We start from the raw sequence: 18,556 nt of genomic DNA, 5'->3' as shown, positions 1-18,556 counted from the left end.
ACTGGATGCAATGTCAGCACCTGCATTACCACCGGTGGAGGATACACCACGTACCAATATGGATGTTTCAGCATGGGTCAATAACTGATACCTCACAACCGCTTGCATTATTGATCTCCTAAATGCAAACATTTCATTTACTCCTTATGCCCTGTTGCAACAGTAAATCTTCAGTGAAATGAAAACTTCTAAAAGGGTGTACTAATTTTTTCCAACAGTCTACAGTATTTTTTGCAAGTAGCACTATATACAACATGTGGGAAACAATGAAACTCAAAAACTCTTAAGTAATAGAATCCAGTATGTTGTCGTCGATTGTGAGTGTTCATCGGAGGTGAGGGTATCATCTGGAGTGCCCCAGGGAAGTGTGGTAGGTCCGCTGTTGTTTTCTATCTACATAAATGATCTTTTGGATAGGGTGGATAGCAATGTGCGGCTGTTTGCTGATGATGCTGTGGTGCACGGGAAGGTTTCGTCGTTGAGTGACTGTAGGAGGATACAAGATGACTTGGACAGGATTTGTGATTGGTGTAAAGAATTGCAGCTAACTCTGAATATAGATAAATGTAAATTAATGCAGATGAATAGGAAAAAGAATCCCGTAATGTTTGAATATTCTATTAGTAGTGTAGCGGTTGACACAGTCACGTCGATTAAATATTTGGGCGTAACTTGCAGAGCGATATGAAGTGGGACAAGCCTATAATGGCAGTTGTGGGGAAGGCAGATAGTCGTCTTCGGTTCATTGGTAGAATTTTAGGAAGGTGTGGTTCATCTGTAAAGGAGACCGCTTATAGAACACTAATGCAACCTATTCTTGAGTACTGCTCGAGCGTTTGGGATCCCTATCAGGTCGGGTTGATGGAGGACGGTGAAGCAATTCAGAGGCGGGCTGCTAGATTTGTTACTGGTACATTGGATCATCACGCGAGTGTCACGGAAATACTTCAGGAACTCGGGTGGGAGTCTCTGGAGGAAAGGGGACGTTTTTTCGTGAATCGCTACTGAGGAAATTTAGAGAACCATCATTTGAGGCTGACAGCAGTACAATTTTACTGCCGCCAACATATTTCGCGGAAAGACCACAAAGGTAAGATAAAAGAGATTAGGGCTCGTACAGAGGCATATAGGCAGTCATTTTTCCCTCGTTCTGTTTGGGAGTGGAACAGGGAGAGAAGATGCTAGTTGTGGTACAAGGTACCCTCCGCTACGCACCGTATGGTGGATTGCGGAGTATGTATGTAGATGTAGAAATTGATGTCATAATTCTCCTTCTCAACGAGAAAACATTATGAATTTACTTATTTATATGTAAGAACATTGGCTATTAAAAGGCCCTATGGCCTCTAGTATAAACATACAGGAACTGGCACCTATATGCCTGACAATAACAATAATGGGTTCAATGCTAATGTTTACTAATAAAATGGGCAATAAAATTTTGAAAAATACAGTTGACTATACCCTGCTAAGGAAATAAGGACCTTCTGGATTGTATGAAATTCTCCAGGTAAGTGTCACACAATCACACATAATCCAGTGTCCATAATCATACCAGAATGCTGATAAGAAGAGCAACATATTTAATGAAAGAGACCCAAACAACAAATACTAATAACAAAGGAAATAATAGAAACTCCAAAAAAAGGAATTGGCGTCTATCTATAAAGGGCGATCAAAAAGTTTCCGTTCGAGACCACTGCTGCAGAGAATATACAGCTTAGCGCGATTCCGATGCTGGTGTATAAGCACCGACATGTTGGCAACAGATCAATGTGGCATTTCCGACATGAGTGCGGTAAATGCGGAAATGCGACGTTGTTACCAAGAGCGTTTTTTGGTCGTCAAAGGACAAGCACTGATAAACAGTCATCGAAGGAAGAAGAATGTATAGGGGCAGCCTGTATGTCGGAAACCACCGTTGTGGACTGACGGGACAAGGGGTGCTGCAGGTCCATGATAACGCACGTCCCCCTATCATAAATGTTGTAACGCAGAGCGTACGCCAACTCATGTAGGGGACACTTGAGCACCCGCTCTTTAGTCCTGACTCCTCTCCATGCAACTATCACGCCTCCGACCCCTTAAAGTCCGCCGGCCGCTGTGGCCGAGAGGTTCTAGGCTCCACGCTCGTGCTACGGTCGCAGGTTAGAATGTGTGTGATGTCCTTAGGTTAGTTAGGTTTAAGTAGTTCTAAGCCTAGGGGACTGATGACCTCAGGTGTTAAGTTCCATAATGCTTAGACCCATCTGAACCAACTGGGCTAACATAGCTCATTCCTGTCCCAAGTTATAGTGCTCGACACCTACAAGACTCCTCTAAGCAGCGTCACGAAAGAAAGTCGTTTACTAAAATGTTGGTCGTCATATATAATGATGTCACTTCCCGTGAGAACTCGGACCAAATGAATCTCGGCCCTAAGCACATTACAGAGGCGTCAGTCAGAGAAATAATTTTCGATACTGCAGTTAGCGACTGTTATGAACACGTCGTCATCTGCTCAGACATGTGTGTTCACTCATTCTAACTTATCTTTAGTATGTGTATGAACAATGTAGCATAGCTATACGCATCTTTCAACCCGTGCGGTCATAGGACATTTCTGGATTTCTTTTCGTCTGTTCCCATACGTCGGAGGAGAGGATGAAAATGCACGTCCTCGGAGTCCTTCGAAAAAAAAAAAAAAACTTTTTCGGTTTTCACACCGCGACACATGGAATAAAACACTCGATCTTTCTACAGCTGTCTTCACCATCGTCACCAGAAGTGAAAAACCACTGACTGCCAGGGTTGGCACTGTGTTCCACTAGGAGCGATCCCAGCGTTGTGAACCTGCCAGGGAGGAGCAGAGTGGCTACCGAGAGAAAGCAATGACAGATGCTTGACGCTTGCTGGGACGCGGAAGAGCCAGGTTCAAATGTGGTGCCCGTTCTTCATTGTGGACCGAATTTTTGCACTGTGTGAGTCTCGTTTGAACAGCTCTGGGAGGGAGCTGGGGCTCTGAGCTGAAGCGGTGGGGATGACAATTGGCTGATTGTGCGGAAGGGCTGATGGCCATTGGTTTTCCATCGAAAATGTGTAGCCGCTCTTGCCCATCATGTTCCCATCCATCGAAATGACTTGGTCACAACCGTCAGGTGTCGATTCACTTGAAAACTTTTCCCTTGGCTGTGATTTAATCGGGATCGACACATGACTGGTCTTTCGTTCGTCTCAGCGGACGACGTGTATTGGGTCTTTTGGCCACTTCTGTGTCCCCGATTACTTGCAATTCGTCCCTGTTGCTACACAGTGACTGGTTTTAGTAGTGTTTGAATTGCTTGAGGTATTGTTGTTTGGTGGATAGGTGAAGGGGTCTAACGAACCGGAGTCCTATAGGGATAGACAGGGCAGTTATTGCGCCGAGCTCTTAACCTCTTTTCTTAAACTGTGTTTCAGAATTACATTGGCCATCCAATGGAGTGTCCCTTAGACCTAGCCGCACAGGGAGACGGCTGTCATCTAGCGGACTCTGTGGACTGTTGAACGCCCTACATTGGTAAGGAGCAGTTTTGGTATCAATTGAAATGTTTAAATGAGCAGTCAAACTTAACCCTGTCTGAGTACTGGATTTGTGGAGGCAACTTGTTGTAATTACCATGGCTTAATCTTGTGTTTCAATATTAGCCTCTTGTTTAAATGTTTGTCGGTGTATACATATATATTGAGAGCTCTGGGGGACAAATAATAGTTTTATTGCAGTTATATTTTATTGGTTCTTTGCTTAAGTGTTAATATCCTATTTAAGTTTTTGTCATTTTTTATAAAAAAGGGAATAAATTTGCAGAAGGTTCAAGTGGTGGAATTACTTTGTGTGTTTTACGTAGTTACTATCTAAGTTGAACTAACACTAACATCAGGTTGCCAGCTTTCCAGGCTGGGCTAGTTAGCCATATTGCATGCTGACCGAGCTGGCCAACAAATTCTTCTCGTGTACCTCACTGACCAGCCAACTTAACGACTGGAGAAGAAGCTATCCCGGTTCTGTACCAGGACCTCTATTCCGAGCCGATTTGCAGTTGCGCTTCGTCGGTCACTTAGGTTAACTTCTTATGTTTATTGCGTCGTCTTGACCCAGCGATCTTCTTAGTTTTCCGTTCCCCGTTAAATTTTCCCGGAGCTTCAAAATTGTGCAAATAGACAGCTACAAAATTTTACCAAGTTTTACCAAACATTTAAGCTCCTACATGCGTACTTGATGTCACAGTTTCTACATTTATTGTATTCCTGGTAGCTTCCACCGTGGCCCAGTTGTTTTCAAGCGTTGCATGTACTTTCTTAATTTGTCTTAGAATAATTGTGAAATACATTGATCTACTTCTGTTAAAGTGTTTTTCTTTTACTATTTTTACAAGGGAATATTTCTAAGCCTTCTGGGACTCGGTTTTGATTTTGAACTTGTAATGCTTAAAAATTTCAGGGCATTTTCTATGCCTTCTGGCACTCGGTGATTACTGATTTTGATTTTGTCATAAATATTTTTTAAAGAGAATTTTAAAGTGAATTCTAAACCTTCTGGCGATTGTGATTATTGATGTTGATCTTGTTGTAATATTTTTTATGGATAAATTTCGAGGCAAATTTTAAGCCTTCTGGTTCTCTGTGATTATTGGCCGTTAATAACCGGCTTTTCGCTGGATTCCAATGTGAAGAAAAATTTTAAATGTTTTCACGAAATAAATCTAGACGTTGGCAACCACAAGTGATGTTGCACCTGGAACTTGTGGCCCTTCCTTGAACTTCTACTGCCACCAATGAAAACAACATTTCAGTTTCTACTTTCACTCAAGGTTAACAGTAGTAAGTTTGAAGTGCTGAAATCTGTAGGATTAGGTGCAGGCTGTCACAGTGTTGAGGCGTTTTTGGTAGCAAGAGACTGAGAAACATATAAAACGAGCTAAAGATGTGTTACAGGGATCAAAGACAAACTAAAAAGTGTGAGAAGAGGCAATTACAATTGGTAGATGTAGAGGGCCCTCCTGATCTAGCTATGTAGCAAGCACGTTTTGATGACTAATCTTTGGACTCCTTTTTCCGTTAAGTTTATTTTTCCAATACAAGGGATATATTTTAATAGTTTCTGATCAACATAGTAAGCTGAAATTCTTAGGATACACTCAGACGTATATTGTCCTTCACTTGTAGTTACTTTTAATGTGAACAGAGGCGTTTTTAACATTTATCAGAAAAAATAGATCTAAAAATGAAATAAAAATCAGTCTTGGAGAAAAAAATTGAAATCATCCTCAAATACTAAGATACTAACTTCAGCGCTTACACAAGGAAAGTATGTATGACCGTCAAAAATTTCAAAACTTTTCCTTGTTTGGTTTCTGAGATAATGTACCTTACACTGAACCTAATTTTACGTTATCCGAATAGGGCATTCGGTTTCCCAGTAAGTATAACACCATGCCAGCCCCGATGCCCAGTGGATTTTACAGAGTGATCAAAAAGTCAGTATAAATTTGAAAACTGAATAAATCACGGAATAATGTAGATAGAGCGGTACACATTGACACACATGCTTGGAATGACATGGTGTTTTATTAGAACCAAACAATACAAACGTTCAAAAAATGTCCGCAGATGGCGCTTCATCTGATCAGAATAGCAATAATTAGCATAACAAAGTGAGACAAAGCAAATATGATGTTCTTTACAGTAAATGCTCAATATGTCCACCATCATTCCTCAACAATAACTGTAGTCGAGGAACAATGTTGTGAACAGCACTGTAAAGCATGTCCGGAGCTATGGTGAGGCGTTGGATGTTGTCTTTCAGCATCCCTAGAGACGGTGGTCGATCACGATACATTTGCGACTTCAGGTAAGCCCAAAGCCAATAACCGCACGGACCGAGGTCTGGGGACCTGGAAGGCCAAGCATGACGAAAGAGGTGGCTAAGCACACGATCATCACCAAACGACGCGCGCAAGAGATCTTTCACGCGTCTAGCAATACTTCGTTTTTTTTTTATTTTTTTTGTTCTAACAAAACCCCATGTCATTCCAAGCATGTGTGTCAATTTTTACCTCTCTGTCTTCTAAATTCCGTGGTTTATTAAGTTTTCAAATTTATACTGAGGTTTTGATCACCCGGTACTTCAGAGGACGGTGTCGGAGACAGCTATCGAAAACTCGAGTGTTATACTGGGAGTGGCGCGGCTTGAAAACCGAGCAGATTTTATTCAAAATGAATATATGACAATTCTTACCACAGGTGTCCCATTCAGTCTACTGCACACTGTCCAGTGCTGTAGCTGTAGTGGTTAACCCGTCGCATCTAGATAAGGTCTCGATCTGCTCTGTGAAACAAGTTCGAAGTGGCTGCATTATATCGGCGTCTTGGAAATAATAGAAGAGGACACGCGGAAGCATCGCAGCAATTAGCAGCGGACGCTGGGGCGGCGCGCAGCGGCGAGCCCAGCTGGCCGTGTAGCGAACAGGCGCAGAGTCCAGAACAGGTGTCGGACACGAGCCGGTTGGCGGCCGAGCGGAGCTGGTTTACACGCGCGCCGCGCCAGATGACTGGCCGCCTCATCGACGCGCGCCATCCATGTTTGAGCAGCCGCCAGAGTAGAATTCGCTGTTTTGAGTCCCGGCGGCGGCGGTCGCGGTCTGCCCGCGCAGCGCGCAGGGGCCGGCAGTTCCGCGTTCGCACCTCGGGACGCCGCCGAATATTTCACGCGGGTGCGCGGGCGGCCGGCCGGCTTTTTCCCTCTCCTCACTACTCCGCCGCCCCCGCCCATTCCCTCCCCCCCCCTCTTTTTCCAGGAGCTCCTGCTTGAAAATGTGCGCGGGGGTGGACGGCGCCGGTGAGAGAGTGGCATCGCTTGTACGAGGCGGATGTCGCGGTTTCTGGCCCTATGTTTTATTGGCGGATGGACGCTGCGACCTGCCGATCCGTCTTGCACGAACTCGCTGTCGCGTGAGCTACGGGGCACGGGGAGGGTCATCTGACTCTGCTCAGACGACTGTTTACTGCTTAGCCCTGAAGGACGAGCACTTTGTTGACAAAGAAATGTAGCGACTGCTGAGGCACGGATGGGGAAGAGGTGCTGGGGGCAAAGACAATGCAAATGCGCTCAGTTTCGATATATTGCTGTCTCTAGCAGAGTGTCTAGTGAAATACTACTGCTATTATGCTAGAGCCACTGCTCCACTATGATGAACGTGCCACGCACCCACCTTTCATCTAGAGGAACAGGCAACCCCTCAGACACTGAAGCATCACGGATTTGCATATGTCCAAGATGTTATCTCCCCGGACTTCGGCGATCACAACAAGGGCGACAGACGGCAGGATAAACGCTACCAGAGGTTCTCCGTACCAGGTACCTATTTCCTCCACCGTGTCACGTCTGCGGAACTGGATCGGTAGGATTTCCTCCGCACCCCTTCTATATACATAGGCGCAAGCCGACACGTCGGCAGTTCGTTGCATAGAAGCTCTGCACCAATTCTTGTGCCGGCTCTTTGCAGTCCACCAGCAACGGGCCTGCTACTTACCAGCGATATCTCGAGCCTTACCTGTCGCCAGCTATGCCGAACGCTCAACGTTCGACGTTATTGTTTATCATGCGCGTAGTCTATAAGTCCCGCTACAAATATTCACTGTGTGTTACAGGCATATACCTGTTAGTGTTTGAGAAGGGTTTTCCTGTTATTGAATCTCTCTACTGTGGTCATAATAAACCCTTTTTTTGTTTATCCAAGTCTTATCTAGCGTCTCCCCGTGGGAGATATAGCAGAATGTAATTTACTGACTGAAACAGAAAGTGCTCCACGATATTCATCAGACGTGTTCATCACATAACGGATTATTTAATTTTCATTCCATTCAGAAGTGAAATTTATCATAAACATCAGTATACGTTGTAACACCAATGGGCGCCAATGCACTTTGTGTACCGTTGTCACTTTCCTTCTCGAATTGCCAATTGCATTCAGAAGGAACTACTATTTTTACGCCTCCACGTGTCCAAGAAACTTCCTAATTTTATTCGTTGTCATTTGGTGAAGTATACGTACGATGGTATAATATACAGCGAATTTGACTACATATTAGGGATACAAAAAGTCACCGGGGAGGGGGGGGGGGGAGGGAAGGGATAAGGGGAATAGAGTATAGGATAAAACAAGCAACTAATCATAATAAAAGTAAATGTCCGGAAACCAATGTTACTCTCACTCCCTCCTCCCCCAATATAACGTATTACCACTGAACACATGATCATCTTATAACAGGATCTAAATCGCACTTAAGTCTTGATGCCAAACACATTACAAGTGTTCGACAGGGGCACCGTTCGTGTGTTGGTATGCTTCAACATGTCTCGTCGTAGATGCCCATACATGTTCAAAAGACCCAGGCGTGTTCCAAATACCTTGAAAACCCTCTACAATGCGTTCTCTCAGTTCATCAATGATATCAACAGAGCTGGAATACGCCAAATGCCTCAAATTTTCCCACACACAAAAGTTCAAAAATGGTTCAAATGTCTCTGAGCACTACCGGACTTATGATCTGAGGTCCCCTCGAAATTAGAATTACTTAACCCTAACTAACCTAAGGACGTCACACACATCCATATCCTAGGCAGGATTCGAACCTGCGACCGTAGCGGTCGCGCGGTTCCAGACTGAAGCGTCTAGAACCGTTTGGCCACCATGGCCGGCACACAAAAAAAGCCGGTAGGTTCAAGTCAGAGGATCTGGAAGGACATGGTACTGGAGAGTCACGCCCCATACACCAAGTTTTGACGTTTTGTACTATGTGGAAGTGTCAATCCATGCCTGTACGACAGATGCATCCTTTCACCACAAGGTACATTAGCCTGTGATGCAGAAAATGAAGGTACGCACCCTCACTAAGTCGGTCAGGCAGGAAATATGGCCATATCAACTAATCACCAACACTTGCCTAGATATCAATGGGAAATGTCCACTGATGGCCCATCTCAGTTCGATTCTCTTTGTGGTACCATGTGAGTTTGGAGAAATGCAAGTTAAGTAAATCTTCTGTTAGTGTGTTAACTTGCTCCATTTCAGCTCCTGTCCAGCTTTCTTACGACAAATAACAGTTGCTGTACCACTCCGTAGCCCATCGTCAGTGAATAACACGTGCACAAGGAACTGTGGATTATTCGCACATTGTGCAAGGATGCATTGGCCAAAGGCAACCCAGGCTAGAAAGTCAGATGTCACCAGGGTTTGCACTCTTTCTACATAATATGGGTACAATTGTCGCTCGTATACGAGTAGCATCTGCCATATGGGGCAGGGTGAAACGCGTTCTGCTACAGCAGCAGTTCTTCTGGTAACTGTGCCCGACATTGCGTTCACTTGTAATACAAGCTCTTGTATATGTTGCATGTTAATTTTCAATGAACCAGTGTCCCGCAGGCATTGATGGGACCTAGTCAACATTCTGCTGTTTGGCTGTTTTCTCTAAGGATACGCTTCGTGATTGTGCTTCATCCCATGCATTGCCATTAGCACACCAGTAAATGAAGTGGATGTGACACATTTCTTCATTTGAAAACGATTGTGGAGCCTTGAGAACCACTTCAAATGCTACACATTCACAATGTATTTGATGTTCACAATAGAAACTGGCACTTGGAACATAGGCATTAACAGTGTTACAATACTGGGTTGATTGCACTTGCACATCCGTCATATCGGTGCACCCGTTGTTTGTCATGATTATTTGCTTGTTTCATAGCCTTCTAGTCGCCTAGCTCTTTTCATTTATACCTGTAATACTGAAACATGTCACATTGATTGAGTCTCCTAGGAACGTAAACCATACCGTAGGGCAAAGTGACTCTCTTGTGTCCATTGTGGCGTAGAAACAACAGTCTCCAAATATTATATCGAGGAATTTCTTGTCACACAGCCTAACGACTAGGGTTCGTTTGAAAGAATACATCTGATCGAACTACAGATGCCAGTCAAAAATCTGCGTGTTCTTCAATACTTACGTCGTGAGAACTGCTGAGTAGGTTCTTGCATTATCTTACTGGTTTTTGAAGCTTTCCATACTTGCCACATACTGACGGGCATACAGCCTACATCAGTCAGAAAAAAAACAGCTGCATTGTTATATCCAGTAGCATGATCCATGAAGTAGGAGAGGTATGGGTCTCGACCAATCGCTGTTTCCTGTGGCCTTTCACCAAGTCTGTGGGTACAATGACGTCAGTATGGCCAACAGAAACAAAAGCGAGATTCATCGCTGAACACCAAAGCAGGCCATTCAGCGACCGATAAGTCTCCGACTCTACACTACGCAAGTATCTGTCACTTGTATGCTGTCAGCTTACAGTAATTTGTTTTCCGGTCGCGACACACTGTCTCTAAACTCTACCTAGATTTCAAATGTCTTCGGCTGTCTATTCGTCAGAGCCAGTTTGGCATTACTGCGAGCTCCTCATGGTGTCCTTGTTTTGGAAGGGCCCGTATCTACTCTTCTTACCACACTGTCCTCCTGACTCCATCTCGTCACCCCAAAATCTGCATCTGCAACTGTACTACTCAAGATACTTTTTGGGTGTGTGCCGGATGTTAGCTGGTGACAGACTAAGACTGTCACTTCCCTGTCTGCCCCCCCCCCCCCCTCCCCCATCAACCCAGCCCATCCCCTCTTTTCTTTCCCAGTCGTGAATGATGCACCCGATTATTGGTTAATCTCTCTAATTTTACCTTCCGCGAATTTTGACGATATGCAGAATGTTCAGAAATTCCCGTCACAAACTTCTAGGACTTGTAGAGCGGAGTCAGTACATAATATTTTCAATAGGAACCCACGTTTGGAGACGTACCGTTTCCATTCCGCGATGGTTGCGAGGTGCTGGCTTTAAGAATTGTTTTGTGGACGCTTTAATTCTAATGCACCTGCATGTGGCTTGATCACGCACTCACCTCGCCTCCTTTCTAAATATCACGATAACTGTAGCACAAGGCTAAATATACATGGAAACAATTAGTGACGTGACCCTGTAAATCATAGTTATTAGGAGTGGCGCATACGCAATAATTTCATAAAGTATGAAGGAATAAGTTTCCTTAGTAGTCATGAATCAGAAAGGGAGGAAATGAAAGCTATTAATTGACTCCTGAATGACAAACAGTTTAAGAACAACGAAGTTATTTATTGAGATAAGGACGTGGAAAAACCTGCTATTCATGACAATAACTCTTCACAGTAAGGACCCAATCACTGGAATATTAAAAGGAAGTTGGTGAAGTGCTTGAAGGGGCTCCTATTCTTAAATATTTAGAAGAGTGATCTAATCAGTCTCTTAAAGGGCACACTAAATAATTCATCCCAACTATCTAACAGTATGGCGATCGGTAGTGAGAACTCTAATTAGAAAAAATAGAAAATCTGGGTGGTATTGGCAACACCAAGGAAACATGCTGCTGAGAGCTTCACTCCGAAAACTTTTACAAAGTCCCTTCAAAACCGCAGAAGCCAAGACATTTTACCACGAGCGTCTTAAACAGTACGAAGTCGACAAACAGCTAACAGGTGATGCAATAACTGAGATCTGCCGCACCGATTCTTCTAATATGCTCTGTTCACGAAACTGTCGTAAAGCGATGGGCCGGCTCATATACATCTACGTGATTACTCTGCTATTCACAATAAACTGGCTGGCAGAGGGTGCAATGAACCGCCTCCAAGCTGTTTCTCTACCGTTCCTCTCTCGAACGGTACGCGGCAGAAACGAGCACTGTCATGAGACCGGCGCCGGACCATCGTCTTCCCGTGCAGTAAGGAAAATGTGTAGACTATGAACCGTACATCTTGCAGAGTCCTTTTTATGGATCTTGGAATTCTTACACTCACGTCTCAATACATTTTCTCCTTAGCGATTAAAAAGTTTCCTCAGCACCCACTCGTTCCAAAAATTACATACAGGGCGGCCAGAAACAGTCTGAAAAGCTTTGCTGCGAAATAATTGGTAAGAAAAACTTCATTACGCTGCACAGCTTCCGAGACAATTAGCGTTGAAGATAGCCAATCAGGCAGTTGCGCGCTCAAATTCAAGCGGCCCCCCAAATACAATTAAGCTCACATTGTCAGCTGTTCTCGTAGTGTAGAAGATAGCGGACGAGTCTGCTCGGCCTTTGGGTTGGGTTCAATCCTTACCAACGTCCCATGTCCAATTTTTGTTTCTTCCCCTTGTTCGCTTTTAGGAAACCAGACGAAGAACACGTATGGCGACACCGTATCTCGTTGGCTGCTTGAATTTGCGAGCACAACAGCCTGACTGACTAACTTCAATGGTAATTAACTCAGCAACAACGTAACGTACAATTTTTTTCTTAAAAAATTTTTCTCAGCACAGCCTACGCTGCACACATATAGGGTGTTTCCAAATGTTTGAGTCAAAGGTAGAGGTGTAACAGATCACGTCTCAAGAAACAGCTTTTGTCAGAGACAAAATGCTCGCTGAAGCAACCCGACAACGACAGGCGTCTTTTTACTGAATTCACTGGCCTTGGGGTTGCAGAGATTTCATCGAACTATTACGGCCTTCAAACCAGGTGTTCTGTGTCGGCGTACATCCTATACCAGTGAACTGACAGAGTGATTTTCAACAAGACCTCCTTAAGAATTAGTGTCTGATAACAGGGAAACTCGGCTGCTGTGGCCGAGCGGTTCTAGGCGCTCCAGTCCGGAACCGCACGATTACTACGACCGCAGGATCGAATCCTGCATCGGGCATCGATGTGTGTGATGTCCTTAGGTTAGTTAGGTTTAAGTAGTTCTAAGTTCTAGGGGACTGATGACTTCAGATGTTAAGTCCCATAGTGCTCAGATCCATTTGAACCATTTTAACAGGGAAAGATATTTTTGCGGTGTAGCGAACCCCTTCCACGCGAAAGAATGACTGGATTGTAGGCAATGTACTTTGCATACCAACGTGAGAAAGTGCCTATATTCTGCCGCTTCTCAGGAGAATGAACAATACGTCCGTATCTGAGGAAACAGATGTAAAATAAAATATGTAATATGTGCCTAGTCGGAAAATGACAAAATGGCTCTGAGCACTATGGGACTTAACATCTATGTTCATCAGTCCCCTAGAACTTAGAACTACTTAAACCTAACTAACCTAAGGACAACACACAACACCCAGACATCACGAGGCAGAGAAAATCCCTGACCCCGCAGGGAATCGAACCCGGGAACCCGGGCGAGGGAAGCGAGAATGCTAACGCACGACCACGAGATGCGGGCGGAAAATGACAATAATATCGTTATATACGGAGCCTTATTCTTCCTACTGCGGAATTTTAGTAATGTTGCGAGCATTAGGCGATGTATACAGTGTCGTATACAGAGGTTCGTATCGGATCGCGATGAGTTCACGGATGGCAGAAATGGCAAAGGCATCCACTCGCGATACGTGACAAATCTGTGTTCGAGTCCCGGCACGGCACAAATTTTCATGTGTCACTGATAGGCAGTATGTCTATACCTAATACACTGTCAAGGAATTCGCAAACTGCAAAAAAAAAGTCATAATTATATAAAGAGCGTTACAAAGAGCCATCAGCGAACATTTTCTCTCTGACAAAAATTGCACCTCATGACGTGCTCTACCACTCCGAGACGCCCTATACAGGATGAGTCACTAACTATTGCCACCAAGAATAACTCCGAAAGTATGATAGGAGCTGAAACGTTTGTGGGACAAACGTTGCATGGGACCACGGGCGCCATACTATGACGTTGCTTTGCTTTTGCTAGGTGGCGAACGAGCCGGCCACGACACATCTCCTCCGCGTCCAATCCAACGATTTGGGAATTGTCTCTGCAACTCTTTTCTAGCCATCAGCGAAAAATTTGCCGGACACCCATCGTGTTGATACCACATTCTGTTCCTTGTCCCTAAAGGTATTTCTTCCAATAACAGACCTAATGTTTTTTGCAGGAATGTGATGTACTTCCTACCATTAAGTTTCCTTCGATTAAATAGGTGCCTATAACTCTGTTCTGCAGAATCCCATCTCATACATTCACCGATCACGATTTTTGGTGTGCAGCTTACCGCAGCCAACATGGATTTTCAGTTGCCCAATACAACATATTATACAAACTAACATTTTCATGATTCGTGAATGTATCCTCGTCAGTAAACAAAATCAAATTAATAAATGTGTCATCCCTCTGAACCTGAAGTTGAGCCCATCGGTAGAATTCAGTTTGACGCATTCAATCTGCACCAGTTCATTCTTCGTAGAGACTGATACGGTAAGGACGATATTTATGGCGATTCAGAACACGAACAACACTAGTCTGTCTCATGCCAGGTACCCTTTCGATGTGAAGCGAACTAACACAAGGATCTCGAACCACAGTGGTAAGAGTACCAATTTCCGTATCCTCGTTAGTAACTTTCCTTTGCCGGATATGTTTCCCATGCGTTAAAGATCCAGTTTTTCTCAATTTATCATACACATATTTAAGTCTACGACGTGTAGGGTGAGTACGTTGAGGATATCATTCAGCGTATAAGACTCTAGCTCTCACTGAATTTCGTTGGCATTCTCCGTAAATGAGAAGCATATCGACTTGTTCTTCGGAGGAATACGTCATTCATATTCGCCTGATTCGACGATACTAGTCTTACCGTTCCTATTAGTGATGTACTGCGAAACCGTCGAATGGTGTTTACATGTCAGTGGCACGTTAGGAGGATACGCGGTATTCGGCGAATATTTACTATCTGCTCGACATAGGAAGAGAGAACTGTCAGAGCATGTACTTCGATAAGTGCCGAAGTGATAAGGAATAATATTCAATCCACAATAAGAAGATTGCAGCACTGCATTGACACCAATGGTCAACACTTGGAACGCCTTCTGTAAATGGACGTTCGTCCCACCTTTTTGACCTTCGTTGACCTGCAAAGACCTTACTGTTACACATAATTGGATTCGTCTCGATAGTCGCTATCAGAAAATAAGTACCAAACTATAGCATCCCATTTAAAAAACAAAGTTGACCTTCACATCTCTGACGTGCCCCATCTAGCAACAAAAAACCAACGTCACAATATTTCCCCCGTTGTCCTATGCAAGATTTATCCCACAAACTTTTCAGCTACTATCATACTTTCAGAGTTATTCTTGGTGGCAATAGTTAGTGACTCGCCCTGTATATAATGAGCAGACAAATGAAGATGAAACAGGTGTAAAAAAGTAGGTGAACTGTTTATCATTTCAAAAGAAATTGCTATAACTGTTTATTTATCCCACTGTGAAACAAAAAGGCCAATGCTTTGATGGAAAATTGTTTGCCGTTGCCTACGGAAAGTTGAGTGTTCTCATGCGTGCACGTCTTCGTCTTTCTTCAGGGTTCCAAAAATGTGGAAATCGCTCGGGGATTCATCGGGTCTGTATGGAAGATGTGTTAGGGCTTCCTAGCGAATCTTCTTCTGCATGATAGAAACAACGTTGTCACCATGTGGGCCTCATCTCTCCCCATGCGATTTTCATAGTTTTGGAGCTCTCAAAGAAGTCATTCGTGGCTGTCGGTTTGCTTCGGACGAAGAGATTGCACGCCTGGGCACAACCATGATTCCTTAGGCGACCGTAAACATTTTTCCATAAAGGCACTGACAGTCTTGTCTCACAATGCGGTAGATGTATTAACAGCCACAACGATTACTTGCGAAACAATAAACAGTTTACCTTTTTTTTGTTCCATCTTTCTTGTTTTCACTTGACTGGTCCTTATCTCTAGACTGAAAGATTGGAAACGTCGGATATACGTGCAAAGTGTAATGTTCATTATAAATTACATGACCTGTAGTAATGTATTGTAAACAGAACTCTGCATTTTCAGTTGTAAATAACTATTTTCTTCGAAAAATACAGATGTACTCAAGCAAGTATTAAGCTGCTGATAGGAGACAAACTGCATCTGAGCTCAGTGGACATAGCACACTGACCGAAAAAAATCCCAACACCACGAAGGAATTGTGCGAAAAAAATAAAAGTTGATAAGCGTGTTTCTACATCTGAGAGATTACGTCTATTCAAATTTCGCGTCAGTCGCGTAACAGTGGCGCTAGTACAACCGCTATGAGGATGCAAATCAAGTTACTTTAAATACGCCCTGTAAGGGTCGTGAGCCTTAGGTACCTTTGTGATTTGACTTGGTGAGCTGATGTTAGCCAAGAATGCCTTTTAGACGGGGAAGACGCCACTGAGTTTGAACGAGGTCGTGTAATAGGGGTACGAGAGGCTCGATGTTCCTTCCACGATACTGCAGAAGGACTTGGCAGGAATGTACCCACTGTACATGATTGGTCACAGCGGTGGTCACAACATTGTACGGTCGCAAGAAGACCGGGTTCCGGACAGCCACCTGGCACCACCGAGAGGGAAGACCGTCGTGTTCGGTGTATGGACATGACGAGTCGTACTGTGCCTGCAGCAGCAATTCGAGCGGTGGTTGGAACCACCGTCACACAAAAAACTGTTACAAATCTGTTACTCCAAGGACAGCTCCGACCCAGACACCCTGTAGTGTGCATTCCACTGACCGCAAACCTCCACCATTTGCAGCTTCAGTGGTGCCAAGGAAGAGTTTACTGGAGGGTGGACTGAAGTCTGTTATGTTTTCTGAAAGCCGTTTCTGCCTAGCTGCTAGTGACGCCCGCGTGTCGGTTAGGAGGTCAGGAGAGTGCCTGCAGGCACACTGGGCATACACCTGGAGTTATGGTCTCAGGTGGATTTCGTATGACAACAAGAGCACTCTCATTGTTATCACAATGCTCTCTGACTGCAGACGTGTACATCAGCCTGGTGATTAAACGTGATGCTCTACAATACACGAGCAAAATACAGGGGGTGTTTTCGGAAAGATAACGCTCGTCCACATATTCTCCTGTGCAGAGTGTAGAAATGTGGCCTTCGTGTGGTTGATCACCAGACCTATCTCCAATCGAGCACTTACGGGACATCATCAGACGACAACACCATCGTTATCCACAAGCAGCATTAACGGGCTCTGTATTGACCGACCAAGTACGACGGGAATGGAACTCTATCCATAAACTGACATCCAGCACTTGTATGGCTCTATGCATGCACGTTTGCGTGCTTGCATTCAACATTCTGGCAGTTACACCGTTTATTAATGTACAACCATTTCATATTTTCAGTGACTTTTCTCGCACTTACATGAACCTGTGGCCTTGCATCGTTAATCACTCAAATACAATTGTATTCCCGAAATATCATTACTCTACATTAATTATTTCTTGGGTTGGTCACCCCATTTAACAGCATGTTGGATATTTGGTGCTCTGTAGATGGTGGAGAACTGGCGCCAAATGATTACAAGATCAAAAATCGAGTGAATGTCCATCGCATGCTCTAAGCCAAAATCATAAAAATCAGGAGGTGGCCATATGTGAAGCTCTGGTTACTCGTCATCAACTGGCTCGCGAACACCATCGACCATTCCTATCCTGTAGCGTTCCTGGTGACGAGAAATGGTGTCTTTATCCTAATTTAGGGAAAAGAAAGGGAGTTTGAGCCAAAACAAAACAACAACTCCCCCGTTCAAAGACCTGTGCGTATCCATAAAAGGTAATGTTACATATGAGGTGGAACACCGACGGCGTGTTGTGCTACGAATTGCTTCCCAGATGTACAACCATCCCTGCTGAGAATTAGTGTCAACAACAGAGACGTCTTAGGCGCAGTCGAAGAGCAATGACCAGGAAGACTGAGTGAAGCGATGCTACTCCATGCTAAGGGTTGCTCACATTCAGCTAGACTAGCAAAAAACCCAATACAGGAGTTGAGTTGGGAAGTCATTCCACACCCAACTTATTCAACTAACCTTGTGCTCCCGTATTTTCAACTTTTCCACACTCTATCGAACTTCACTACTAGCCATTACTTCACTACTAGCCATTACAATTTCTACACCACGAAGATGACGTGCTACAGAAGCGAAATTTAACCGACAGGAAGAAGATGCTGTGATATGCAAATGATTAGCTTTTCAGAGCATTCATACAAGGTTGGCGCCTCCAACGTGCTGACATGAGGAAAGTTTCTAATCGATTTCTCACACACAAACAGCAGTTGACCGGCGTTGCCTGGTGAAACGTTGTTGTGATGCCTCGTGTAACGAGGAGAAATGCGTACTATCACGTTTCCGACTTTGATAAAGGTCGGATTGTAGCCTATCGCGATTGCGGTTTATAGTATCGCGACATTGCAGCTCGCGTCGGCCGAGATCCAATTACTGTTACCAGAATATGGAATCGGTGGGTTGAGGACGGTAATACGGAACGCCGTGCTGGATCCCAACGGCCTCGTATCACTAGCGGTCGATATAACAGGCATCGTATCCGCGTGGCTATAACGGATCGTGCAGCCACGTCTCGATTCCTGAGTCAATAGATGGGGACGTTTGCAAGACCAAGACGAACCTGGTGCACGAATGGCAAAACGTCATTTTTTCCGGATGA

The sequence above is a fragment of the Schistocerca gregaria genome, chromosome 5 (genome assembly GCF_023897955.1).
Source record: "Schistocerca gregaria isolate iqSchGreg1 chromosome 5, iqSchGreg1.2, whole genome shotgun sequence".
In the NCBI taxonomy this organism is placed as follows: Eukaryota; Metazoa; Arthropoda; class Insecta; order Orthoptera; family Acrididae; genus Schistocerca; species Schistocerca gregaria.
Note: the sequence above shows the minus strand (reverse complement) of the source record.